Source organism: Apostichopus japonicus, chromosome 17, assembly GCF_037975245.1.
Source record: "Apostichopus japonicus isolate 1M-3 chromosome 17, ASM3797524v1, whole genome shotgun sequence".
NCBI lineage: Eukaryota > Metazoa > Echinodermata > Holothuroidea > Aspidochirotida > Stichopodidae > Apostichopus > Apostichopus japonicus.
In genome coordinates, this window is record NC_092577.1 from 22,817,811 (window position 1) to 22,838,047 (window position 20,237).

The window sequence follows — 20,237 nt, forward strand, 5'->3', positions numbered from 1 at the left end:
AATAACTACTTTGTTTTTATGTATTAGAATTTTATACATATATATGTAAAATATAGATTAACATTATATATATTAAATCCATTCATGTATAATATATATATTAAATCAACTCATCATAACCTACCACACAAGTAGTCTGCATTTCACCTCTTGTAATGTCTACGGCCACATCACGTTGACGATACCGGTGCTCGTCCGATCACCGAAGTCAAGCAACGTAGAGCGCAGTCAGTACTTGGATGGGTGACCGCCTGGGAATACTGGGTGCCGTAGGCTTTTATTTTCCTAATTGATAACACTATGTTGCCACGACGATGAGAAATTGAAATGGCCTACATTGACCTCTTGTTATGTCTACGGCCATATCACGTTGACGATACCGGTTCTCGTCCGATCACCGAAGTCAAGCAACGTAGAGCGCAGTCAGTACTTGGATGGGTGACCGCCTGGGAATACTGGGTGCCGTAGGCTTTTATTTTCCTAATTGATAACACTATGTTGCCACGACGATGAGAAATTGAAATGGCCTACATTGACCTCTTGTCACAAGGAAAGCGATTTGAAAATCGAATATATTTATAAATAACTACTTTGTTTTTATGTATTAGAATTTTATACATATATATGTAAAATATAGATTAACATAATATATATTAAATCCATTCATGTATAATATATATATTAAATCAACTCATCATAACCTACCACACAAGTAGTCTGCATTTCAGCTCTTGTTATGTCTACGGCCACATCACGTTGACGATACCGGTTCTCGTCCGATCACCGAAGTCAAGCAACGTAGAGCGCAGTCAGTACTGGGTGCCGTAGGCTTTTATTTTCCCAATTGATAACACTATGTTGCCACGACGATGAGAAATTGAAATGGCCTACATTGTCTTGCCACAAGGAAAGCGATTTGAAAATCGAATATATTTATAAATAACTACTTTGTTTTTATGTATTAGAATTTTATACATATATATGTAAAATATAGATTAACATAATATATATTAAATCCATTCATGTATAATATATATATTAAATCAACTCATCATAACCTACCACACAAGTAGTCTGCATTTCAGCTCTTGTTATGTCTACGGCCACATCACGTTGACGATACCGGTGCTCGTCCGATCACCGAAGTCAAGCAACGTAGAGCGCAGTCAGTACTTGGATGGGTGACCGCCTGGGAATACTGGGTGCCGTAGGCTTTTATTTTCCTAATTGATAACACTATGTTGCCACGACGATGAGAAATTGAAATGGCCTACATTGACCTCTTGTTATGTCTACGGCCATATCACGTTGACGATACCGGTTCTCGTCCGATCACCGAAGTCAAGCAACGTAGAGCGCAGTCAGTACTGGGTGCCGTAGGCTTTTATTTTCCCAATTGATAACACTATGTTGCCACGACGATGAGAAAGTGAAATGGCCTACATTGACCTCTTGTTATGTCTACGGCCATAACACGTTGACTATACCGGTTCTCGTCCGATCACCGAAGTCAAGCAACGTAGAGCGCAGTCAGTACTTGGATGGATGACCGCCTGGGAATACTGGGTGCCGTAGGCCTTTCTTTTTCTAATTAGAACACTGTCTTGCCACAAGGAAAGCGATTTGAAAATCGAATATATTAATAAATAACTCGATTGTTTTTATATATTAGAATTTAATACATATATATGTGAAATATAGATTAACTTAATATATATTAAATACATTCATGTATAATATATACATTAAATCCACTCATCATAACCTACCAAACAACTAGCCTGCATTTCACCTCTTGTAATGTCTACGGCCACATCACGTTCAATATACCGGTTCTCGTCCGATCAGGTAAGTCAAGCAACGTAGAGCGCAGTCAGTACTAAGGTGGGTGACCGCCTGGGAATACTGGGTGCCGTAGGCTTTTATTTTCCTAATTGATAACACTATGTTGCCACGACGATGAAAAATTGAAATGGCCTACATTGACCTCTTGTTATGTCTACGGCCATATCACGTTGACTATACCGGTTCACGTCCGATCACCGAAGTCAAGCAACGTAGAGCGCAGTCAGTACTTGGATGGGTGACCGCCTGGGAATACTGGGTGCCGTAGGCTTTTATTTTCCTAATTGATAACACTATGTTGCCACGACGATGAGAAAGTGAAATGGCCTACATTGACCTCTTATGTAAACGGCCATATCACGTTGACTATACCGGTTCTCGTCCGATCACCGAAGTCAAGCAACGTAGAGCGCAGTCAGTACTTGGATGGGTGACCGCCTGAGAATACTGGGTGCCGTAGGCCTTTCTTTTTCTAATTAGAACACTGTCTTGCCACAAGGAAAGCGATTTGAAAATCGAATATATTAATAAATAACTCGATTGTTTTTATATATTAGAATTTAATACATATATATGTGAAATATAGATTAACTTAATATATATTAAATACATTCATGTATAATATATATATTAAATCAACTCATCATAACCTACCACACAAGTAGTCTGCCTTTCACCTCTTGTTATGTCTACGGCCACATCACGTTGACGATACCGGTTCTCGTCCGATCAGGTAAGTCAAGCAACGTAGAGCGCAGTCAGTACTAAGGTGGGTGACCGCCTGGGAATACTGGGTGCCGTAGGCTTTTATTTTCCTAATTGATAACACTATGTTGCCACGACGATGAAAAATTGAAATGGCCTACATTGACCTCTTGTTATGTCTACGGCCATATCACGTTGACTATACCGGTTCACGTCCGATCACCGAAGTCAAGCAACGTAGAGCGCAGTCAGTACTTGGATGGGTGACCGCCTGGGAATACTGGGTGCCGTAGGCTTTTATTTTCCTAATTGATAACACTATGTTGCCACGACGATGAGAAAGTGAAATGGCCTACATTGACCTCTTATGTAAACGGCCATATCACGTTGACTATACCGGTTCTCGTCCGATCACCGAAGTCAAGCAACGTAGAGCGCAGTCAGTACTTGGATGGGTGACCGCCTGAGAATACTGGGTGCCGTAGGCCTTTCTTTTTCTAATTAGAACACTGTCTTGCCACAAGGAAAGCGATTTGAAAATCGAATATATTAATAAATAACTCGATTGTTTTTATATATTAGAATTTAATACATATATATGTGAAATATAGATTAACTTAATATATATTAAATACATTCATGTATAATATATATATTAAATCAACTCATCATAACCTACCACACAAGTAGTCTGCCTTTCACCTCTTGTTATGTCTACGGCCACATCACGTTGACGATACCGGTTCTCGTCCGATCACCGAAGTCAAGCAACGTAGAGCGCAGTCAGTACTGGGTGCCGTAGGCTTTTATTTTCCCAAGTGATAACACTATGTTGCCACGACGATGAGAAATTGAAATGGCCTACATTGTCTTGCCACACGGAAAGCGATTTGAAAATCGAATATATTTATAAATAACTACTTTGTTTTTATGTATTAGAATTTTATACATATATATGTAAAATATAGATTAACATAATATATATTAAATCCATTCATGTATAATATATATATTAAATCAACTCATCATAACCTACCACACAAGTAGTCTGCATTTCACCTCTTGTAATGTCTACGGCCACATCACGTTGACGATACCGGTGCTCGTCCGATCACCGAAGTCAAGCAACGTAGAGCGCAGTCAGTACTTGGATGGGTGACCGCCTGGGAATACTGGGTGCCGTAGGCTTTTATTTTCCTAATTGATAACACTATGTTGCCACGACGATGAGAAATTGAAATGGCCTACATTGACCTCTTGTTATGTCTACGGCCATATCACGTTGACGATACCGGTTCTCGTCCGATCACCGAAGTCAAGCAACGTAGAGCGCAGTCAGAGCTGGGTGCCGTAGGCTTTTATTTTCCCAATTGATAACACTATGTTGCCACGACGATGAGAAAGTGAAATGGCCTACATTGACCTCTTGTTATGTCTACGGCCATATCACGTTGACTATACCGGTTCTCGTCCGATCACCGAAGTCAAGCAACGTAGAGCGCAGTCAGTACTTGGATGGGTGACCGCCTGGGAATACTGGGTGCCGTAGGCCTTTCTTTTTCTAATTAGAACACTGTCTTGCCACAAGGAAAGCGATTTGAAAATCGAATATATTAATAAATAACTCGATTGTTTTTATATATTAGAATTTAATACATATATATGTGAAATATAGATTAACTTAATATATATTAAATACATTCATGTATAATATATACATTAAATCCACTCATCATAACCTACCAAACAACTAGCCTGCATTTCACCTCTTGTAATGTCTACGGCCACATCACGTTCAATATACCGGTTCTCGTCCGATCAGGTAAGTCAAGCAACGTAGAGCGCAGTCAGTACTAAGGTGGGTGACCGCCTGGGAATACTGGGTGCCGTAGGCTTTTATTTTCACAATTGATAACACTATGTTGCCACGACGATGAGAAATTGAAATGGCCTCCATTGACCTCTTCTTATGTCTACGGCCATATCACGTTGACTATACCGGTTCTCGTCCGATCACCGAAGTCAAGCAACGTAGAGCGCAGTCAGTACTTGGATGGGTGACCGCCTGGGAATACTGGGTGCCGTAGGCTTTTATTTTCCTAATTGATAACACTATGTTGCCACGACGATGAGAAATTGAAATGGCCTACATTGACCTCTTGTTATGTCTACGGCCATATCACGTTGACGATACCGGTTCTCGTCCGATCACCGAAGTCAAGCAACGTAGAGCGCAGTCAGTACTGGGTGCCGTAGGCTTTTATTTTCCCAATTGATAACACTATGTTGCCACGACGATGAGAAAGTGAAATGGCCTACATTGACCTCTTCTTATGTCTACGGCCATATCAGGTTGACTATACCGGTTCTCGTCCGATCACCGAAGTCAAGCAACGTAGAGCGCAGTCAGTACTTGGATGGGTGACCGCCTGGGAATACTGGGTGCCGTAGGCCTTTCTTTTTCTAATTAGAACACTGTCTTGCCACAAGGAAAGCGATTTGAAAATCGAATATATTAATAAATAACTCGATTGTTTTTATATATTAGAATTTAATACATATATATGTGAAATATAGATTAACTTAATATATATTAAATACATTCATGTATAATATATACATTAAATCCACTCATCATAACCTACCAAACAACTAGCCTGCATTTCACCTCTTGTAATGTCTACGGCCACATCTCACGTTCAATATACCGGTTCTCGTCCGATCAGGTAAGTCAAGTAACGTAGAGCGCAGTCAGTACTTGGATGGGTGACCGCCTGGGAATACTGGGTGCCGTAGGCTTTTACTTTCCTAATTGATAACACTATGTTGCCACGACGATGAGAAAGTGAAATGGCCTACATTGACCTCTTATGTAAACGGCCATATCACGTTGACTATACCGGTTCTCGTCCGATCACCGAAGTCAAGCAACGTAGAGCGCAGTCAGTACTTGGATGGGTGACCGCCTGGGAATACTGGGTGCCGTAGGCCTTACTTTTCCTAATTAGAACACTGTCTTGCCACAAGGAAAGCGATTTGAAAATCGAATATATTAATAAATAACTCGATTGTTTTTATATATTAGAATTTAATACATATATATGTGAAATATAGATTAACTTAATATATATTAAATACATTCATGTATAATATATACATTAAATCCACTCATCATAACCTACCAAACAACTAGCCTGCATTTCACCTCTTGTAATGTCTACGGCCACATCACGTTCAATATACCGGTTCTCGTCCGATCAGGTAAGTCAAGCAACGTAGAGCGCAGTCAGTACTAAGGTGGGTGACCGCCTGGGAATACTGGGTGCCGTAGGCTTTTATTTTCACAATTGATAACACTATGTTGCCACGACGATGAGAAAGTGAAATGGCCTACATTGACCTCTTATGTAAACGGCCATATCACGTTGACTATACCGGTTCTCGTCCGATCACCGAAGTCAAGCAACGTAGAGCGCAGTCAGTACTTGGATGGGTGACCGCCTGGGAATACTGGGTGCCGTAGGCCTTCCTTTTCCTAATTAGAACACTGTCTTGCCACAAGGAAAGCGATTTGAAAATCGAATATATTAATAAATAACTCGATTGTTTTTATATATTAGAATTTAATACATATATATGTGAAATATAGATTAACTTAATATATATTAAATACATTCATGTATAATATATACATTAAATACACTCATCATAACCTACCAAACAACTAGCCTGCATTTCACCTCTTGTAATGTCTACGGCAACATCACGTTCAATATACCGGTTCTCGTCCGATCAGGTAAGTCAAGCAACGTAGAGCGCAGTCAGTACTAAGGTGGGTGACCGCCTGGGAATACTGGGTGCCGTAGGCTTTTATTTTCACAATTGATAACACTATGTTGCCACGACGATGAAAAATTGAAATGGCCTACATTGACCTCTTGTTATGTCTACGGCCATATCACGTTGACTATACCGGTTCTCGTCCGATCACCGAAGTCAAGCAACGAAGAGCGCAGTCAGTACTTGGATGGATGACCGCCTGGGAATACTGGGTGTCGTAGGCTTTTATTTTCCTAATTGATAACACTATGTTGCCACGACGATGAGAAATTGAAATGGCCTACATTGACCTCTTGTTATGTCTACGGCCATATCACGTTGACTATACCGGTTCTCGTCCGATCACCGAAGTCAAGCAACGTAGAGCGCAGTCAGTACTTGGATGGGTGACCCCCTGGGAATACTGGGTGCCGTAGGCTTTTATTTTCCTAATTGATAACACTATGTTGCCACGACGATGAAAAATTGAAATGGCCTACATTGACCTCTTGTTATGTCTACGGCCATATCACGTTGACTATACCGGTTCTCGTCCGATCACCGAAGTCAAGCAACGTAGAGCGCAGTCAGTACTTGGATGGGTGACCGCCTGGGAATACTGGGTGCCGTAGGCTTTTATTTTCCTAATTGATAACACTATGTTGCCACGACGATGAGAAATTGAAATGGCCTACATTGACCTCTTGTCACAAGGAAAGCGATTTGAAAATCGAATATATTTATAAATAACTACTTTGTTTTTATGTATTAGAATTTTATACATATATATGTAAAATATAGATTAACATAATATATATTAAATCCATTCATGTATAATATATATATTAAATCAACTCATCATAACCTACCACACAAGTAGTCTGCATTTCACCTCTTGTTATGTCTACGGCCACATCACGTTGACGATACCGGTTCTCGTCCGATCACCGAAGTCAAGCAACGTAGAGCGCAGTCAGTACTGGGTGCCGTAGGCTTTTATTTTCCCAATTGATAACACTATGTTGCCACGACGATGAGAAATTGAAATGGCCTACATTGTCTTGCCACAAGGAAAGCGATTTGAAAATCGAATATATTTATAAATAACTACTTTGTTTTTATGTATTAGAATTTTATACATATATATGTAAAATATAGATTAACATTATATATATTAAATCCATTCATGTATAATATATATATTAAATCAACTCATCATAACCTACCACACAAGTAGTCTGCATTTCACCTCTTGTAATGTCTACGGCCACATCACGTTGACGATACCGGTGCTCGTCCGATCACCGAAGTCAAGCAACGTAGAGCGCAGTCAGTACTTGGATGGGTGACCGCCTGGGAATACTGGGTGCCGTAGGCTTTTATTTTCCTAATTGATAACACTATGTTGCCACGACGATGAGAAATTGAAATGGCCTACATTGACCTCTTGTTATGTCTACGGCCATATCACGTTGACGATACCGGTTCTTGTCCGATCACCGAAGTCAAGCAACGTAGAGCGCAGTCAGTACTGGGTGCCGTAGGCTTTTATTTTCCCAATTGATAACACTATGTTGCCACGACGATGAGAAAGTGAAATGGCCTACATTGACCTCTTGTTATGTCTACGGCCATATCACGTTGACTATACCGGTTCTCGTCCGATCACCGAAGTCAAGCAACGTAGAGCGCAGTCAGTACTTGGATGGGTGACCGCCTGGGAATACTGGGTGCCGTAGGCCTTTCTTTTTCTAATTAGAACACTGTCTTGCCACAAGGAAAGCGATTTGAAAATCGAATATATTAATAAATAACTCGATTGTTTTTATATATTAGAATTTAATACATATATATGTGAAATATAGATTAACTTAATATATATTAAATACATTCATGTATAATATATACATTAAATCCACTCATCATAACCTACCAAACAACTAGCCTGCATTTCACCTCTTGTAATGTCTACGGCCACATCTCAAGTTCAATATACCGGTTCTCGTCCGATCAGGTAAGTCAAGTAACGTAGAGCGCAGTCAGTACTAAGGTGGGTGACCGCCTGGGAATACTGGGTGCCGTAGGCTTTTATTTTCACAATTGATAACACTATGTTGCCACGACGATGAGAAATTGAAATGGCCTCCATTGACCTCTTCTTATGTCTACGGCCATATCACGTTGACTATACCGGTTCTCGTTCGATCACCGAAGTCAAGCAACGTAGAGCGCAGTCAGTACTTGGATGGGTGACCGCCTGGGAATACTGGGTGCCGTAGGCTTTTACTTTCCTAATTGATAACACTATGTTGCCACGACGATGAGAAAGTGAAATGGCCTACATTGACCTCTTATGTAAACGGCCATATCACGTTGACTATACCGGTTCTCGTCCGATCACCGAAGTCAAGCAACGTAGAGCGCAGTCAGTACTAAGGTGGGTGACCGCCTGGGAATACTGGGTGCCGTAGGCTTTTATTTTCACAATTGATAACACTATGTTGCCACGACGATGAGAAATTGAAATGGCCTACATTGACCTCTTGTTATGTCTACGGCCATATCACGTTGACTATACCGGTTCTCGTCCGATCACCGAAGTCAAGCAACGTAGAGCGCAGTCAGTACTTGGATGGGTGACCCCCTGGGAATACTGGGTGCCGTAGGCTTTTATTTTCCTAATTGATAACACTATGTTGCCACGACGATGAAAAATTGAAATGGCCTACATTGACCTCTTGTTATGTCTACGGCCATATCACGTTGACTATACCGGTTCTCGTCCGATCACCGAAGTCAAGCAACGTAGAGCGCAGTCAGTACTTGGATGGGTGACCGCCTGGGAATACTGGGTGCCGTAGGCTTTTATTTTCCTAATTGATAACACTATGTTGCCACGACGATGAGAAATTGAAATGGCCTACATTGACCTCTTGTCACAAGGAAAGCGATTTGAAAATCGAATATATTTATAAATAACTACTTTGTTTTTATGTATTAGAATTTTATACATATATATGTAAAATATAGATTAACATAATATATATTAAATCCATTCATGTATAATATATATATTAAATCAACTCATCATAACCTACCACACAAGTAGTCTGCATTTCACCTCTTGTTATGTCTACGGCCACATCACGTTGACGATACCGGTTCTCGTCCGATCACCGAAGTCAAGCAACGTAGAGCGCAGTCAGTACTGGGTGCCGTAGGCTTTTATTTTCCCAATTGATAACACTATGTTGCCACGACGATGAGAAATTGAAATGGCCTACATTGTCTTGCCACAAGGAAAGCGATTTGAAAATCGAATATATTTATAAATAACTACTTTGTTTTTATGTATTAGAATTTTATACATATATATGTAAAATATAGATTAACATTATATATATTAAATCCATTCATGTATAATACATATATTAAATCAACTCATCATAACCTACCACACAAGTAGTCTGCATTTCACCTCTTGTAATGTCTACGGCCACATCACGTTGACGATACCGGTGCTCGTCCGATCACCGAAGTCAAGCAACGTAGAGCGCAGTCAGTACTTGGATGGGTGACCGCCTGGGAATACTGGGTGCCGTAGGCTTTTATTTTCCTAATTGATAACACTATGTTGCCACGACGATGAGAAATTGAAATGGCCTACATTGACCTCTTGTTATGTCTACGGCCATATCACGTTGACGATACCGGTTCTCGTCCGATCACCGAAGTCAAGCAACGTAGAGCGCAGTCAGTACTTGGATGGGTGACCGCCTGGGAATACTGGGTGCCGTAGGCCTTTCTTTTTCTAATTAGAACACTGTCTTGCCACAAGGAAAGCGATTTGAAAATCGAATATATTAATAAATAACTCGATTGTTTTTATATATTAGAATTTAATACATATATATGTGAAATATAGATTAACTTAATATATATTAAATACATTCATGTATAATATATACATTAAATCCACTCATCATAACCTACCAAACAACTAGCCTGCATTTCACCTCTTGTAATGTCTACGGCCACATCTCACGTTCAATATACCGGTTCTCGTCCGATCAGGTAAGTCAAGTAACGTAGAGCGCAGTCAGTACTAAGGTGGGTGACCGCCTGGGAATACTGGGTGCCGTAGGCTTTTATTTTCACAATTGATAACACTATGTTGCCACGACGATGAGAAATTGAAATGGCCTCCATTGACCTCTTCTTATGTCTACGGCCATATCACGTTGACTATACCGGTTCTCGTTCGATCACCGAAGTCAAGCAACGTAGAGCGCAGTCAGTACTTGGATGGGTGACCGCCTGGGAATACTGGGTGCCGTAGGCTTTTACTTTCCTAATTGATAACACTATGTTGCCACGACGATGAGAAAGTGAAATGGCCTACATTGACCTCTTATGTAAACGGCCATATCACGTTGACTATACCGGTTCTCGTCCGATCACCGAAGTCAAGCAACGTAGAGCGCAGTCAGTACTTGGATGGGTGACCGCCTGGGAATACTGGGTGCCGTAGGCCTTCCTTTTCCTAATTAGAACACTGTCTTGCCACAAGGAAAGCGATTTGAAAATCGAATATATTAATAAATAACTCGATTGTTTTTATATATTAGAATTTAATACATATATATGTGAAATATAGATTAACTTAATATATATTAAATACATTCATGTATAATATATACATTAAATACACTCATCATAACCTACCAAACAACTAGCCTGCATTTCACCTCTTGTAATGTCTACGGCCACATCACGTTCAATATACCGGTTCTCGTCCGATCAGGTAAGTCAAGCAACGTAGAGCGCAGTCAGTACTAAGGTGGGTGACCGCCTGGGAATACTGGGTGCCGTAGGCTTTTATTTTCACAATTGATAACACTATGTTGCCACGACGATGAGAAATTGAAATGGCCTCCATTGACCTCTTCTTATGTCTACGGCCATATCACGTTGACTATACCGGTTCTCGTCCGATCACCGAAGTCAAGCAACGTAGAGCGCAGTCAGTACTTGGATGGATGACCGCCTGGGAATACTGGGTGTCGTAGGCTTTTATTTTCCTAATTGATAACACTATGTTGCCACGACGATGAGAAATTGAAATGGCCTACATTGACCTCTTGTTATGTCTACGGCCATATCACGTTGACTATACCGGTTCTCGTCCGATCACCGAAGTCAAGCAACGTAGAGCGCAGTCAGTACTTGGATGGGTGACCCCCTGGGAATACTGGGTGCCGTAGGCTTTTATTTTCCTAATTGATAACACTATGTTGCCACGACGATGAGAAATTGAAATGGCCTACATTGACCTCTTGTTATGTCTACGGCCATATCACGTTGACTATACCGGTTCTCGTCCGATCACCGAAGTCAAGCAACGTAGAGCGCAGTCAGTACTAAGGGGGGTGACCGCCTGGGAATACTGGGTGCCGTAGGCTTTTATTTTCACAATTGATAACACTATGTTGCCACGACGATGAGAAATTGAAATGGCCTCCATTGACCTCTTGTTATGTCTACGGCCATATCACGTTGACTATACCGGTTCTCGTCCGATGACCGAAGTCAAGCAACGTAGAGCGCAGTCAGTACTTGGATGGGTGACCGCCTGGGAATACTGGGTGCCGTAGGCTTTTATTTTCCTAATTGATAACACTATGTTGCCACGACGATGAAAAATTGAAATGGCCTACATTGACCTCTTGTTTTGTCTACGGCCATATCACGTTGACTATACCGGTTCTCGTCCGATCACCGAAGTCAAGCAACGTAGAGCGCAGTCAGTACTTGGATGGGTGACCGCCTGGGAATACTGGGTGTCGTAGGCTGTTATTTTCCTAATTGATAACACTATGTTGCCACGACGATGAGAAATTGAAATGGCCTACATTGACCTCTTGTTATGTCTACGGCCATATCACGTTGACTATACCGGTTCTCGTCCGATCACCGAAGTCAAGCAACGTAGAGCGCAGTCAGTACTTGGATGGGTGACCGCCTGGGAATACTGGGTGCCGTAGGCCTTTCTTTTTCTAATTAGAACACTGTCTTGCCACAAGGAAAGCGATTTGAAAATCGAATATATTAATAAATAACTCGATTGTTTTTATATATTAGAATTTAATACATATATATGTGAAATATAGATTAACTTAATATATATTAAATCCATTCATGTATAATATATACATTAAATCCACTCATCATAACCTACCAAACAACTAGCCTGCATTTCACCTCTTGTAATGTCTACGGCCACATCACGTTCAATATACCGGTTCTCGTCCGATCAGGTAAGTCAAGCAACGTAGAGCGCAGTCAGTACTAAGGTGGGTGACCGCCTGGTAATACTGGGTGCCGTAGGCTTTTATTTTCACAATTGATAACACTATGTTGCCACGACGATGAGAAATTGAAATGGCCTCCATTGACCTCTTGTTATGTCTACGGCCATATCACGTTGACTATACCGGTTCTCGTCCGATCACCGAAGTCAAGCAACGTAGAGCGCAGTCAGTACTTGGATGGGTGACCGCCTGGGAATACTGGGTGCAGTAGGCTTTTATTTTCCTAATTGATAACACTATGTTGCCACGACGATGAGAAATTGAAATGGCCTACATTGACCTCTTGTTATGTCTACGGCCATATCACGTTGACTATACCGGTTCTCGTCCGATCACCGAAGTCAAACAACGTAGAGCGCAGTCAGTACTTGGATGGGTGACCGCCTGGGAATACTGGGTGCCGTAGGCCTTTCTTTTTCTAATTAGAACACTGTCTTGCCACAAGGAAAGCGATTTGAAAATCGAATATATTAATAAATAACTCGATTGTTTTCATATATTAGAATTTAATACATATATATGTGAAATATAGATTAACTTAATATATATTAAATACATTCATGTATAATATATACATTAAATCCACTCATCATAACCTACCAAACAACTAGCCTGCATTTCACCTCTTGTAATGTCTACGGCCACATCACGTTCAATATACCGGTTCTCGTCCGATCAGGTAAGTCAAGCAACGTAGAGCGCAGTTAGTACTAAGGTGGGTGACCGCCTGGGAATACTGGGTGCCGTAGGCCTTCCTTTTCCTAATTAGAACACTGTCTTGCCACAAGGAAAGCGATTTGAAAATCGAATATATTAATAAATAACTCGATTGTTTTTATATATTAGAATTTAATACATATATATGTGAAATATAGATTAACTTAATATATATTAAATACATTCATGTATAATATATACATTAAATCCACTCATCATAACCTACCAAACAACTAGCCTGCATTTCACCTCTTGTTATGTCTACGGCCATATCACGTTGACTATACCGGTTCTCGTCCGATGACCGAAGTCAAGCAACGTAGAGCGCAGTCAGTACTTGGATGGGTGACCGCCTGGGAATACTGGGTGCCGTAGGCTTTTATTTTCCTAATTGATAACACTATGTTGCCACGACGATGAAAAATTGAAATGGCCTACATTGACCTCTTGTTATGTCTACGGCCATATCACGTTGACTATACCGGTTCTCGTCCGATCACCGAAGTCAAGCAACGTAGAGCGCAGTCAGTACTTGGATGGGTGACCGCCTGGGAATACTGGGTGTCGTAGGCTGTTATTTTCCTAATTGATAACACTATGTTGCCACGACGATGAGAAATTGAAATGGCCTACATTGACCTCTTGTTATGTCTACGGCCATATCACGTTGACTATACCGGTTCTCGTCCGATCACCGAAGTCAAGCAACGTAGAGCGCAGTCAGTACTTGGATGGGTGACCGCCTGGGAATACTGGGTGCCGTAGGCCTTTCTTTTTCTAATTAGAACACTGTCTTGCCACAAGGAAAGCGATTTGAAAATCGAATATATTAATAAATAACTCGATTGTTTTTATATATTAGAATTTAATACATATATATGTGAAATATAGATTAACTTAATATATATTAAATACATTCATGTATAATATATACATTAAATCCACTCATCATAACCTACCAAACAACTAGCCTGCATTTCACCTCTTGTAATGTCTACGGCCACATCACGTTCAATATACCGGTTCTCGTCCGATCACCGAAGTCAAGCAACGTAGAGCGCAGTCAGTACTTGGATGGGTGACCGCCTGGGAATACTGGGTGCAGTAGGCTTTTATTTTCACAATTGATAACACTATGTTGCCACGACGATGAGAAATTGAAATGGCCTCCATTGACCTCTTGTTATGTCTACGGCCATATCACGTTGACTATACCGGTTCTCGTCCGATCACCGAAGTCAAGCAACGTAGAGCGCAGTCAGTACTTGGATGGGTGACCGCCTGGGAATACTGGGTGCAGTAGGCTTTTATTTTCCTAATTGATAACACTATGTTGCCACGACGATGAGAAATTGAAATGGCCTACATTGACCTCTTGTTATGTCTACGGCCATATCACGTTGACTATACCGGTTCTCGTCCGATCACCGAAGTCAAGCAACGTAGAGCGCAGTCAGTACTTGGATGGGTGACCGCCTGGGAATACTGGGTGCCGTAGGCCTTTCTTTTTCTAATTAGAACACTGTCTTGCCACAAGGAAAGCGATTTGAAAATCGAATATATTAATAAATAACTCGATTGTTTTTATATATTAGAATTTAATACATATATATGTGAAATATAGATTAACTTAATATATATTAAATACATTCATGTATAATATATACATTAAATCCACTCATCATAACCTACCAAACAACTAGCCTGCATTTCACCTCTTGTAATGTCTACGGCCACATCACGTTCAATATACCGGTTCTCGTCCGATCACCGAAGTCAAGCAACGTAGAGCGCAGTCAGTACTAAGGTGGGTGACCGCCTGGGAATACTGGGTGCCGTAGGCTTTTATTTTCCTATTGATAACACTATGTTGCCACGACGATGAGAAATTGAAATGGCCTCCATTGACCTCTTGTTATGTCTACGGCCATATCACGTTGACTATACCGGTTCTCGTCCGATCACCGAAGTCAAGCAACGTAGAGCGCAGTCAGTACTTGGATGGGTGACCGCCTGGGAATACTGGGTGCAGTAGGCTTTTATTTTCCTAATTGATAACACTATGTTGCCACGACGATGAGAAATTGAAATGGCCTACATTGACCTCTTGTTATGTCTACGGCCATATCACGTTGACTATACCGGTTCTCGTCCGATCACCGAAGTCAAGCAACGTAGAGCGCAGTCAGTACTTGGATGGGTGACCGCCTGGGAATACTGGGTGCCGTAGGCCTTTCTTTTTCTAATTAGAACACTGTCTTGCCACAAGGAAAGCGATTTGAAAATCGAATATATTAATAAATAACTCGATTGTTTTTATATATTAGAATTTAATACATATATATGTAAAATATAGATTAACTTAATATATATTAAATACATTCATGTATAATATATACATTAAATCCACTCATCATAACCTACCAAACAACTAGCCTGCATTTCACCTCTTGTAATGTCTACGGCCACATCACGTTCAATATTCCGGTTCTCGTCCGATCACCGAAGTCAAGCAACGTAGAGCGCAGTCAGTACTAAGGTGGGTGACCGCCTGGGAATACTGGGTGCCGTAGGCTTTTAATTTCCTAATTGATAACACTATGTTGCCACGACGATGAGAAATTGAAATGGCCTCCATTGACCTCTTGTTATGTCTACGGCCATATCACGTTGACTATACCGGTTCTCGTCCGATCACCGAAGTCAAGCAACGTAGAGCGCAGTCAGTACTTGGATGGGTGACCGCCTGGGAATACTGGGTGCCGTAGGCTTTTATTTTCCTAATTGATAACACTATGTTGCCACGACGATGAGAAATTGAAATGGCCTACATTGACCTCTTGTTATGTCTACGGCCATATCACGTTGACGATACCGGTTCTCGTCCGATCACCGAAGTCAAGCAACGTAGAGCGCAGTCAGTACTTGGATGGGTGACCGCCTGGGAATACTGGGTGCAGTAGGCTTTTATTTTCGTAATTGATAACACTATGTTGCCACGACGATGAGAAATTGAAATGGCCTACATTGACCTCTTGTTATGTCTACGGCCATATCACGTTGACTATACCGGTTCTCGTCCGATCACCGAAGTCAAGCAACGTAGAGCGCAGTCAGTACTTGGATGGGTGACCGCCTGGGAATACTGGGTGCCGTAGGCCTTTCTTTTTCTAATTAGAACACTGTCTTGCCACAAGGAAAGCGATTTGAAAATCGAATATATTAATAAATAACTCGATTGTTTTCATATATTAGAATTTAATACATATATATGTGAAATATAGATTAACTTAATATATATTAAATACATTCATGTATAATATGTACATTAAATCCACTCATCATAACCTACCAAACAACTAGCCTGCATTTCACCTCTTGTAATGTCTACGGCCACATCACGTTCAATATACCGGTTCTCGTCCAATCAGGTAAGTCAAGCAACGTAGAGCGCAGTTAGTACTAAGGTGGGTGACCGCCTGGGAATACTGGGTGCCGTAGGCCTTCCTTTTCCTAATTAGAACACTGTCTTGCCACAAGGAAAGCGATTTGAAAATCGAATATATTAATAAATAACTCGATTGTTTTTATATATTAGAATTTAATACATATATATGTGAAATATAGATTAACTTAATATATATTAAATACATTCATGTATAATATATACATTAAATCCACTCATCATAACCTACCAAACAACTAGCCTGCATTTCACCTCTTGTAATGTCTACGGCCACATCACGTTCAATATACCGGTTCTCGTCCGATCAGGTAAGTCAAGCAACGTAGAACGCAGTCAGTACTAAGGTGGGTGACCGCCTGGGAATAATGGGTGCCGTAGGCTTTTATTTTCCTAATTGATAACACTATGTTGCCACGACGATGAGAAATTGAAATGTCCTACATTGACCTCTTGTTATGTCTACGGCCATATCACGTTGACTATACCGGTTCTCGTCCGATCACCGAAGTCAAGCAACGTAGAGCGCAGTCAGTACTTGGATGGGTGACCGCCTGGGAATACTGGGTGCCGTAGGCTTTTATTTTCCTAATTGATAACACTATGTTGCCACGACGATGAAAAATTGAAATGGCCTACATTGACCTCTTGTTATGTCTACGGCCATATCACGTTGACTATACCGGTTCTCGTCCGATCACCGAAGTCAAGCAACGTAGAGCGCAGTCAGTACTTGGATGGGTGACCGCCTGGGAATACTGGGTGTCGTAGGCTGTTATTTTCCTAATTGATAACACTATGTTGCCACGACGATGAGAAATTGAAATGGCCTACATTGACCTCTTGTTATGTCTACGGCCATATCACGTTGACTATACCGGTTCTCGTCCGATCACCGAAGTCAAGCAACGTAGAGCGCAGTCAGTACTTGGATGGGTGACCGCCTGGGAATACTGGGTGCCGCAGGCCTTTCTTTTTCTAATTAGAACACTGTCTTGCCACAAGGAAAGCGATTTGAAAATCGAATATATTAATAAATAACTCGATTGTTTTTATATATTAGAATTTAATACACATATTTGTGAAATATAGATTAACTTAATATATATTAAATACATTCATGTATAATATATACAATAAATCCACTCATCATAACCTACCAAACAACTAGCCTGCTATTCACCTCTTGTAATGTCTACGGCCACATCACGTTCAATATACCGGTTCTCGTCCGATCACCGAAGTCAAGCAACGTAGAACGCAGTCAGTACTAAGGTGGGTGACCGCCTGGGAATAATGGGTGCCGTAGGCTTTTATTTTCCTAATTGATAACACTATGTTGCCACGACGATGAGAAATTGAAATGTCCTACATTGACCTCTTGTTATGTCTACGGCCATATCACGTTGACTATACCGGTTCTCGTCCGATCACCGAAGTCAAGCAACGTAGAGCGCAGTCAGTACTTGGATGGGTGACCGCCTGGGAATACTGGGTGCCGTAGGCTTTTATTTTCCTAATTGATAACACTATGTTGCCACGACGATGAAAAATTGAAATGGCCTACATTGACCTCTTGTTATGTCTACGGCCATATCACGTTGACTATACCGGTTCTCGTCCGATCACCGAAGTCAAGCAACGTAGAGCGCAGTCAGTACTTGGATGGGTGACCGCCTGGGAATACTGGGTGTCGTAGGCTGTTATTTTCCTAATTGATAACACTATGTTGCCACGACGATGAGAAATTGAAATGGCCTACATTGACCTCTTGTTATGTCTACGGCCATATCACGTTGACTATACCGGTTCTCGTCCGATCACCGAAGTCAAGCAACGTAGAGCGCAGTCAGTACTTGGATGGGTGACCGCCTGGGAATACTGGGTGCCGCAGGCCTTTCTTTTTCTAATTAGAACACTGTCTTGCCACAAGGAAAGCGATTTGAAAATCGAATATATTAATAAATAACTCGATTGTTTTTATATATTAGAATTTAATACACATATTTGTGAAATATAGATTAACTTAATATATATTAAATACATTCATGTATAATATATACAATAAATCCACTCATCATAACCTACCAAACAACTAGCCTGCTATTCACCTCTTGTAATGTCTACGGCCACATCACGTTCATTATACCGGTTCTCGTCCGATCACCGAAGTCAAGCAACGTAGAGCGCAGTCAGTACTAAGGTGGGTGACCGCCTGGGAATACTGGGTGCCGTAGGCTTTTATTTTCACAATTGATAACACTATGTTGCCACGACGATGAGAAATTGAAATGGCCTCCATTGACCTCTTGTTATGTCTACGGCCATATCACGTTGACTATACCGGTTCTCGTCCGATCACCGAAGTCAAGCAACGTAGAGCGCAGTCAGTACTTGGATGGGTGACCGCCTGGGAATACTGGGTGCCGTAGGCTTTTATTTTCCTAATTGATAACACTATGTTGCCACGACGATGAGAAAGTGAAATGGCCTACATTGACCTCTTATGTAAACGGCCATATCACGTTGACTATACCGGTTCTCGTCCGATCACCGAAGTCAAGCAACGTAGAGCGCAGTCAGTACTTGGATGGGTGACCGCCTGGGAATACTGGGTGCCGTAGGCCTTCCTTTTCCTAATTAGAACACTGTCTTGCCACAAGGAAAGCGATTTGAAAATCGAATATATTAATAAATAACTCGATTGTTTTTATATATTAGAATTTAATACATATATATGTGCAATATAGATTAACTTAATATATATTAAATACATTCATGTATAATATATACATTAAATCCACTCATCATAACCTACCAAACAACTAGCCTGCATTTCACCTCTTGTAATGTCTACGGCCACATCACGTTCAATATACCGGTTCTCGTCCGATCAGGTAAGTCAAGCAACGTAGAGCGCAGTCAGTACTAAGGTGGGTGACCGCCTGGGAATACTGGGTGCCGTAGGCTTTTATTTTCCTAATTGATAACACTATGTTGCCACGACGATGAAAAATTGAAATGGCCTACATTGACCTCTTGTTATGTCTACGGCCATATCACGTTGACTATACCGGTTCTCGTCCGATCACCGAAGTCAAGCAACGTAGAGCGCAGTCAGTACTTGGATGGGTGACCGCCTGGGAATACTGGGTGCCGTAGGCCTTTCTTTTTCTAATTAGAACACTGTCTTGCCACAAGGAAAGCGATTTGAAAATCGAATATATTAATAAATAACTCGATTGTTTTTATATATTAGAATTTAATATACATTTAATATACATTAAATCCACTCATCATAACCTACCAAACAACTA

The 20,237-nt window shown here is 41.0% G+C and overlaps 43 non-coding genes and 28 pseudogenes across 43 annotated transcripts; all 71 read left to right on the forward strand.

Moving 5' to 3' along the window:
* The first annotated feature begins 157 nt into the window (after nt 1–157).
* On the forward strand, nt 158–276 carry LOC139956884 (5S ribosomal RNA; annotated as a pseudogene).
* Nucleotides 277–352: 76 nt separating this feature from the next.
* Nucleotides 353–471, forward strand: LOC139955118 (5S ribosomal RNA). The gene has a single exon (XR_011788371.1). It is a non-coding gene; the product is annotated as a 5S ribosomal RNA (ribosomal RNA).
* Nucleotides 472–1,095: 624 nt separating this feature from the next.
* LOC139956885 (5S ribosomal RNA) lies at nt 1,096–1,214 on the forward strand (annotated as a pseudogene).
* Nucleotides 1,215–1,459: 245 nt separating this feature from the next.
* Nucleotides 1,460–1,578, forward strand: LOC139956697 (5S ribosomal RNA; annotated as a pseudogene).
* A 224-nt stretch (nt 1,579–1,802) lies between these two features.
* On the forward strand, nt 1,803–1,921 carry LOC139957555 (5S ribosomal RNA; annotated as a pseudogene).
* Nucleotides 1,922–1,997: 76 nt separating this feature from the next.
* On the forward strand, nt 1,998–2,116 carry LOC139955105 (5S ribosomal RNA). The gene has a single exon (XR_011788358.1). It is a non-coding gene; the product is annotated as a 5S ribosomal RNA (ribosomal RNA).
* A 73-nt stretch (nt 2,117–2,189) lies between these two features.
* Nucleotides 2,190–2,308, forward strand: LOC139956552 (5S ribosomal RNA; annotated as a pseudogene).
* Nucleotides 2,309–2,532: 224 nt separating this feature from the next.
* On the forward strand, nt 2,533–2,651 carry LOC139957481 (5S ribosomal RNA; annotated as a pseudogene).
* A 76-nt stretch (nt 2,652–2,727) lies between these two features.
* Nucleotides 2,728–2,846, forward strand: LOC139955106 (5S ribosomal RNA). Its single transcript, XR_011788359.1, has one exon. It is a non-coding gene; the product is annotated as a 5S ribosomal RNA (ribosomal RNA).
* Nucleotides 2,847–2,919: 73 nt separating this feature from the next.
* On the forward strand, nt 2,920–3,038 carry LOC139956553 (5S ribosomal RNA; annotated as a pseudogene).
* A 581-nt stretch (nt 3,039–3,619) lies between these two features.
* LOC139956886 (5S ribosomal RNA) lies at nt 3,620–3,738 on the forward strand (annotated as a pseudogene).
* Nucleotides 3,739–3,983: 245 nt separating this feature from the next.
* Nucleotides 3,984–4,102, forward strand: LOC139955102 (5S ribosomal RNA). Its single transcript, XR_011788355.1, has one exon. It is a non-coding gene; the product is annotated as a 5S ribosomal RNA (ribosomal RNA).
* Nucleotides 4,103–4,326: 224 nt separating this feature from the next.
* LOC139957556 (5S ribosomal RNA) lies at nt 4,327–4,445 on the forward strand (annotated as a pseudogene).
* A 76-nt stretch (nt 4,446–4,521) lies between these two features.
* LOC139957090 (5S ribosomal RNA) lies at nt 4,522–4,640 on the forward strand. The gene has a single exon (XR_011789447.1). It is a non-coding gene; the product is annotated as a 5S ribosomal RNA (ribosomal RNA).
* A 245-nt stretch (nt 4,641–4,885) lies between these two features.
* LOC139955890 (5S ribosomal RNA) lies at nt 4,886–5,004 on the forward strand. Its single transcript, XR_011789117.1, has one exon. It is a non-coding gene; the product is annotated as a 5S ribosomal RNA (ribosomal RNA).
* Nucleotides 5,005–5,228: 224 nt separating this feature from the next.
* On the forward strand, nt 5,229–5,349 carry LOC139957783 (5S ribosomal RNA; annotated as a pseudogene).
* A 73-nt stretch (nt 5,350–5,422) lies between these two features.
* Nucleotides 5,423–5,541, forward strand: LOC139956051 (5S ribosomal RNA). Its single transcript, XR_011789275.1, has one exon. It is a non-coding gene; the product is annotated as a 5S ribosomal RNA (ribosomal RNA).
* Nucleotides 5,542–5,765: 224 nt separating this feature from the next.
* Nucleotides 5,766–5,884, forward strand: LOC139957557 (5S ribosomal RNA; annotated as a pseudogene).
* Nucleotides 5,885–5,957: 73 nt separating this feature from the next.
* Nucleotides 5,958–6,076, forward strand: LOC139956052 (5S ribosomal RNA). The gene has a single exon (XR_011789276.1). It is a non-coding gene; the product is annotated as a 5S ribosomal RNA (ribosomal RNA).
* Nucleotides 6,077–6,300: 224 nt separating this feature from the next.
* On the forward strand, nt 6,301–6,419 carry LOC139957714 (5S ribosomal RNA; annotated as a pseudogene).
* A 76-nt stretch (nt 6,420–6,495) lies between these two features.
* On the forward strand, nt 6,496–6,614 carry LOC139956713 (5S ribosomal RNA; annotated as a pseudogene).
* Nucleotides 6,615–6,690: 76 nt separating this feature from the next.
* LOC139955026 (5S ribosomal RNA) lies at nt 6,691–6,809 on the forward strand. The gene has a single exon (XR_011788280.1). It is a non-coding gene; the product is annotated as a 5S ribosomal RNA (ribosomal RNA).
* A 76-nt stretch (nt 6,810–6,885) lies between these two features.
* LOC139957101 (5S ribosomal RNA) lies at nt 6,886–7,004 on the forward strand. Its single transcript, XR_011789448.1, has one exon. It is a non-coding gene; the product is annotated as a 5S ribosomal RNA (ribosomal RNA).
* A 624-nt stretch (nt 7,005–7,628) lies between these two features.
* On the forward strand, nt 7,629–7,747 carry LOC139956887 (5S ribosomal RNA; annotated as a pseudogene).
* A 245-nt stretch (nt 7,748–7,992) lies between these two features.
* On the forward strand, nt 7,993–8,111 carry LOC139955113 (5S ribosomal RNA). Its single transcript, XR_011788366.1, has one exon. It is a non-coding gene; the product is annotated as a 5S ribosomal RNA (ribosomal RNA).
* Nucleotides 8,112–8,532: 421 nt separating this feature from the next.
* LOC139955070 (5S ribosomal RNA) lies at nt 8,533–8,651 on the forward strand. The gene has a single exon (XR_011788322.1). It is a non-coding gene; the product is annotated as a 5S ribosomal RNA (ribosomal RNA).
* Nucleotides 8,652–8,724: 73 nt separating this feature from the next.
* LOC139956739 (5S ribosomal RNA) lies at nt 8,725–8,843 on the forward strand (annotated as a pseudogene).
* A 76-nt stretch (nt 8,844–8,919) lies between these two features.
* On the forward strand, nt 8,920–9,038 carry LOC139955027 (5S ribosomal RNA). The gene has a single exon (XR_011788281.1). It is a non-coding gene; the product is annotated as a 5S ribosomal RNA (ribosomal RNA).
* Nucleotides 9,039–9,114: 76 nt separating this feature from the next.
* On the forward strand, nt 9,115–9,233 carry LOC139957113 (5S ribosomal RNA). Its single transcript, XR_011789449.1, has one exon. It is a non-coding gene; the product is annotated as a 5S ribosomal RNA (ribosomal RNA).
* Nucleotides 9,234–9,857: 624 nt separating this feature from the next.
* Nucleotides 9,858–9,976, forward strand: LOC139956888 (5S ribosomal RNA; annotated as a pseudogene).
* Nucleotides 9,977–10,052: 76 nt separating this feature from the next.
* LOC139955061 (5S ribosomal RNA) lies at nt 10,053–10,171 on the forward strand. The gene has a single exon (XR_011788313.1). It is a non-coding gene; the product is annotated as a 5S ribosomal RNA (ribosomal RNA).
* A 421-nt stretch (nt 10,172–10,592) lies between these two features.
* LOC139955071 (5S ribosomal RNA) lies at nt 10,593–10,711 on the forward strand. Its single transcript, XR_011788323.1, has one exon. It is a non-coding gene; the product is annotated as a 5S ribosomal RNA (ribosomal RNA).
* A 73-nt stretch (nt 10,712–10,784) lies between these two features.
* On the forward strand, nt 10,785–10,903 carry LOC139956053 (5S ribosomal RNA). Its single transcript, XR_011789277.1, has one exon. It is a non-coding gene; the product is annotated as a 5S ribosomal RNA (ribosomal RNA).
* Nucleotides 10,904–11,127: 224 nt separating this feature from the next.
* On the forward strand, nt 11,128–11,246 carry LOC139957558 (5S ribosomal RNA; annotated as a pseudogene).
* A 76-nt stretch (nt 11,247–11,322) lies between these two features.
* On the forward strand, nt 11,323–11,441 carry LOC139956017 (5S ribosomal RNA). The gene has a single exon (XR_011789241.1). It is a non-coding gene; the product is annotated as a 5S ribosomal RNA (ribosomal RNA).
* Nucleotides 11,442–11,517: 76 nt separating this feature from the next.
* LOC139955028 (5S ribosomal RNA) lies at nt 11,518–11,636 on the forward strand. The gene has a single exon (XR_011788282.1). It is a non-coding gene; the product is annotated as a 5S ribosomal RNA (ribosomal RNA).
* A 76-nt stretch (nt 11,637–11,712) lies between these two features.
* On the forward strand, nt 11,713–11,831 carry LOC139955981 (5S ribosomal RNA). The gene has a single exon (XR_011789206.1). It is a non-coding gene; the product is annotated as a 5S ribosomal RNA (ribosomal RNA).
* A 76-nt stretch (nt 11,832–11,907) lies between these two features.
* Nucleotides 11,908–12,026, forward strand: LOC139956096 (5S ribosomal RNA). The gene has a single exon (XR_011789320.1). It is a non-coding gene; the product is annotated as a 5S ribosomal RNA (ribosomal RNA).
* A 76-nt stretch (nt 12,027–12,102) lies between these two features.
* LOC139955191 (5S ribosomal RNA) lies at nt 12,103–12,221 on the forward strand. The gene has a single exon (XR_011788440.1). It is a non-coding gene; the product is annotated as a 5S ribosomal RNA (ribosomal RNA).
* Nucleotides 12,222–12,297: 76 nt separating this feature from the next.
* LOC139955124 (5S ribosomal RNA) lies at nt 12,298–12,416 on the forward strand. Its single transcript, XR_011788377.1, has one exon. It is a non-coding gene; the product is annotated as a 5S ribosomal RNA (ribosomal RNA).
* A 224-nt stretch (nt 12,417–12,640) lies between these two features.
* Nucleotides 12,641–12,759, forward strand: LOC139957775 (5S ribosomal RNA; annotated as a pseudogene).
* A 76-nt stretch (nt 12,760–12,835) lies between these two features.
* On the forward strand, nt 12,836–12,954 carry LOC139955944 (5S ribosomal RNA). Its single transcript, XR_011789170.1, has one exon. It is a non-coding gene; the product is annotated as a 5S ribosomal RNA (ribosomal RNA).
* Nucleotides 12,955–13,030: 76 nt separating this feature from the next.
* On the forward strand, nt 13,031–13,149 carry LOC139955090 (5S ribosomal RNA). Its single transcript, XR_011788342.1, has one exon. It is a non-coding gene; the product is annotated as a 5S ribosomal RNA (ribosomal RNA).
* A 224-nt stretch (nt 13,150–13,373) lies between these two features.
* On the forward strand, nt 13,374–13,492 carry LOC139957466 (5S ribosomal RNA; annotated as a pseudogene).
* A 224-nt stretch (nt 13,493–13,716) lies between these two features.
* LOC139956097 (5S ribosomal RNA) lies at nt 13,717–13,835 on the forward strand. The gene has a single exon (XR_011789321.1). It is a non-coding gene; the product is annotated as a 5S ribosomal RNA (ribosomal RNA).
* Nucleotides 13,836–13,911: 76 nt separating this feature from the next.
* LOC139955192 (5S ribosomal RNA) lies at nt 13,912–14,030 on the forward strand. The gene has a single exon (XR_011788441.1). It is a non-coding gene; the product is annotated as a 5S ribosomal RNA (ribosomal RNA).
* Nucleotides 14,031–14,106: 76 nt separating this feature from the next.
* Nucleotides 14,107–14,225, forward strand: LOC139955136 (5S ribosomal RNA). The gene has a single exon (XR_011788389.1). It is a non-coding gene; the product is annotated as a 5S ribosomal RNA (ribosomal RNA).
* A 224-nt stretch (nt 14,226–14,449) lies between these two features.
* Nucleotides 14,450–14,568, forward strand: LOC139956963 (5S ribosomal RNA; annotated as a pseudogene).
* Nucleotides 14,569–14,644: 76 nt separating this feature from the next.
* Nucleotides 14,645–14,763, forward strand: LOC139955945 (5S ribosomal RNA). The gene has a single exon (XR_011789171.1). It is a non-coding gene; the product is annotated as a 5S ribosomal RNA (ribosomal RNA).
* Nucleotides 14,764–14,839: 76 nt separating this feature from the next.
* Nucleotides 14,840–14,958, forward strand: LOC139955149 (5S ribosomal RNA). The gene has a single exon (XR_011788400.1). It is a non-coding gene; the product is annotated as a 5S ribosomal RNA (ribosomal RNA).
* Nucleotides 14,959–15,182: 224 nt separating this feature from the next.
* LOC139956169 (5S ribosomal RNA) lies at nt 15,183–15,301 on the forward strand (annotated as a pseudogene).
* Nucleotides 15,302–15,376: 75 nt separating this feature from the next.
* LOC139955946 (5S ribosomal RNA) lies at nt 15,377–15,495 on the forward strand. The gene has a single exon (XR_011789172.1). It is a non-coding gene; the product is annotated as a 5S ribosomal RNA (ribosomal RNA).
* A 76-nt stretch (nt 15,496–15,571) lies between these two features.
* On the forward strand, nt 15,572–15,690 carry LOC139955160 (5S ribosomal RNA). Its single transcript, XR_011788411.1, has one exon. It is a non-coding gene; the product is annotated as a 5S ribosomal RNA (ribosomal RNA).
* Nucleotides 15,691–15,914: 224 nt separating this feature from the next.
* Nucleotides 15,915–16,033, forward strand: LOC139956768 (5S ribosomal RNA; annotated as a pseudogene).
* Nucleotides 16,034–16,109: 76 nt separating this feature from the next.
* On the forward strand, nt 16,110–16,228 carry LOC139957125 (5S ribosomal RNA). The gene has a single exon (XR_011789450.1). It is a non-coding gene; the product is annotated as a 5S ribosomal RNA (ribosomal RNA).
* A 76-nt stretch (nt 16,229–16,304) lies between these two features.
* LOC139956561 (5S ribosomal RNA) lies at nt 16,305–16,423 on the forward strand (annotated as a pseudogene).
* A 76-nt stretch (nt 16,424–16,499) lies between these two features.
* LOC139955172 (5S ribosomal RNA) lies at nt 16,500–16,618 on the forward strand. Its single transcript, XR_011788422.1, has one exon. It is a non-coding gene; the product is annotated as a 5S ribosomal RNA (ribosomal RNA).
* Nucleotides 16,619–16,842: 224 nt separating this feature from the next.
* Nucleotides 16,843–16,961, forward strand: LOC139957717 (5S ribosomal RNA; annotated as a pseudogene).
* A 224-nt stretch (nt 16,962–17,185) lies between these two features.
* LOC139957759 (5S ribosomal RNA) lies at nt 17,186–17,304 on the forward strand (annotated as a pseudogene).
* A 76-nt stretch (nt 17,305–17,380) lies between these two features.
* LOC139957136 (5S ribosomal RNA) lies at nt 17,381–17,499 on the forward strand. The gene has a single exon (XR_011789451.1). It is a non-coding gene; the product is annotated as a 5S ribosomal RNA (ribosomal RNA).
* A 76-nt stretch (nt 17,500–17,575) lies between these two features.
* Nucleotides 17,576–17,694, forward strand: LOC139955193 (5S ribosomal RNA). Its single transcript, XR_011788442.1, has one exon. It is a non-coding gene; the product is annotated as a 5S ribosomal RNA (ribosomal RNA).
* A 76-nt stretch (nt 17,695–17,770) lies between these two features.
* Nucleotides 17,771–17,889, forward strand: LOC139955603 (5S ribosomal RNA). The gene has a single exon (XR_011788839.1). It is a non-coding gene; the product is annotated as a 5S ribosomal RNA (ribosomal RNA).
* A 224-nt stretch (nt 17,890–18,113) lies between these two features.
* LOC139957077 (5S ribosomal RNA) lies at nt 18,114–18,232 on the forward strand (annotated as a pseudogene).
* Nucleotides 18,233–18,308: 76 nt separating this feature from the next.
* On the forward strand, nt 18,309–18,427 carry LOC139957147 (5S ribosomal RNA). The gene has a single exon (XR_011789452.1). It is a non-coding gene; the product is annotated as a 5S ribosomal RNA (ribosomal RNA).
* A 76-nt stretch (nt 18,428–18,503) lies between these two features.
* On the forward strand, nt 18,504–18,622 carry LOC139955194 (5S ribosomal RNA). Its single transcript, XR_011788443.1, has one exon. It is a non-coding gene; the product is annotated as a 5S ribosomal RNA (ribosomal RNA).
* Nucleotides 18,623–18,698: 76 nt separating this feature from the next.
* On the forward strand, nt 18,699–18,817 carry LOC139955604 (5S ribosomal RNA). The gene has a single exon (XR_011788840.1). It is a non-coding gene; the product is annotated as a 5S ribosomal RNA (ribosomal RNA).
* Nucleotides 18,818–19,041: 224 nt separating this feature from the next.
* On the forward strand, nt 19,042–19,160 carry LOC139956745 (5S ribosomal RNA; annotated as a pseudogene).
* A 76-nt stretch (nt 19,161–19,236) lies between these two features.
* On the forward strand, nt 19,237–19,355 carry LOC139957159 (5S ribosomal RNA). The gene has a single exon (XR_011789454.1). It is a non-coding gene; the product is annotated as a 5S ribosomal RNA (ribosomal RNA).
* Nucleotides 19,356–19,428: 73 nt separating this feature from the next.
* On the forward strand, nt 19,429–19,547 carry LOC139956055 (5S ribosomal RNA). The gene has a single exon (XR_011789279.1). It is a non-coding gene; the product is annotated as a 5S ribosomal RNA (ribosomal RNA).
* Nucleotides 19,548–19,771: 224 nt separating this feature from the next.
* LOC139957559 (5S ribosomal RNA) lies at nt 19,772–19,890 on the forward strand (annotated as a pseudogene).
* A 76-nt stretch (nt 19,891–19,966) lies between these two features.
* On the forward strand, nt 19,967–20,085 carry LOC139955185 (5S ribosomal RNA). The gene has a single exon (XR_011788434.1). It is a non-coding gene; the product is annotated as a 5S ribosomal RNA (ribosomal RNA).
* The last annotated feature ends 152 nt before the right edge of the window (nt 20,086–20,237 follow it).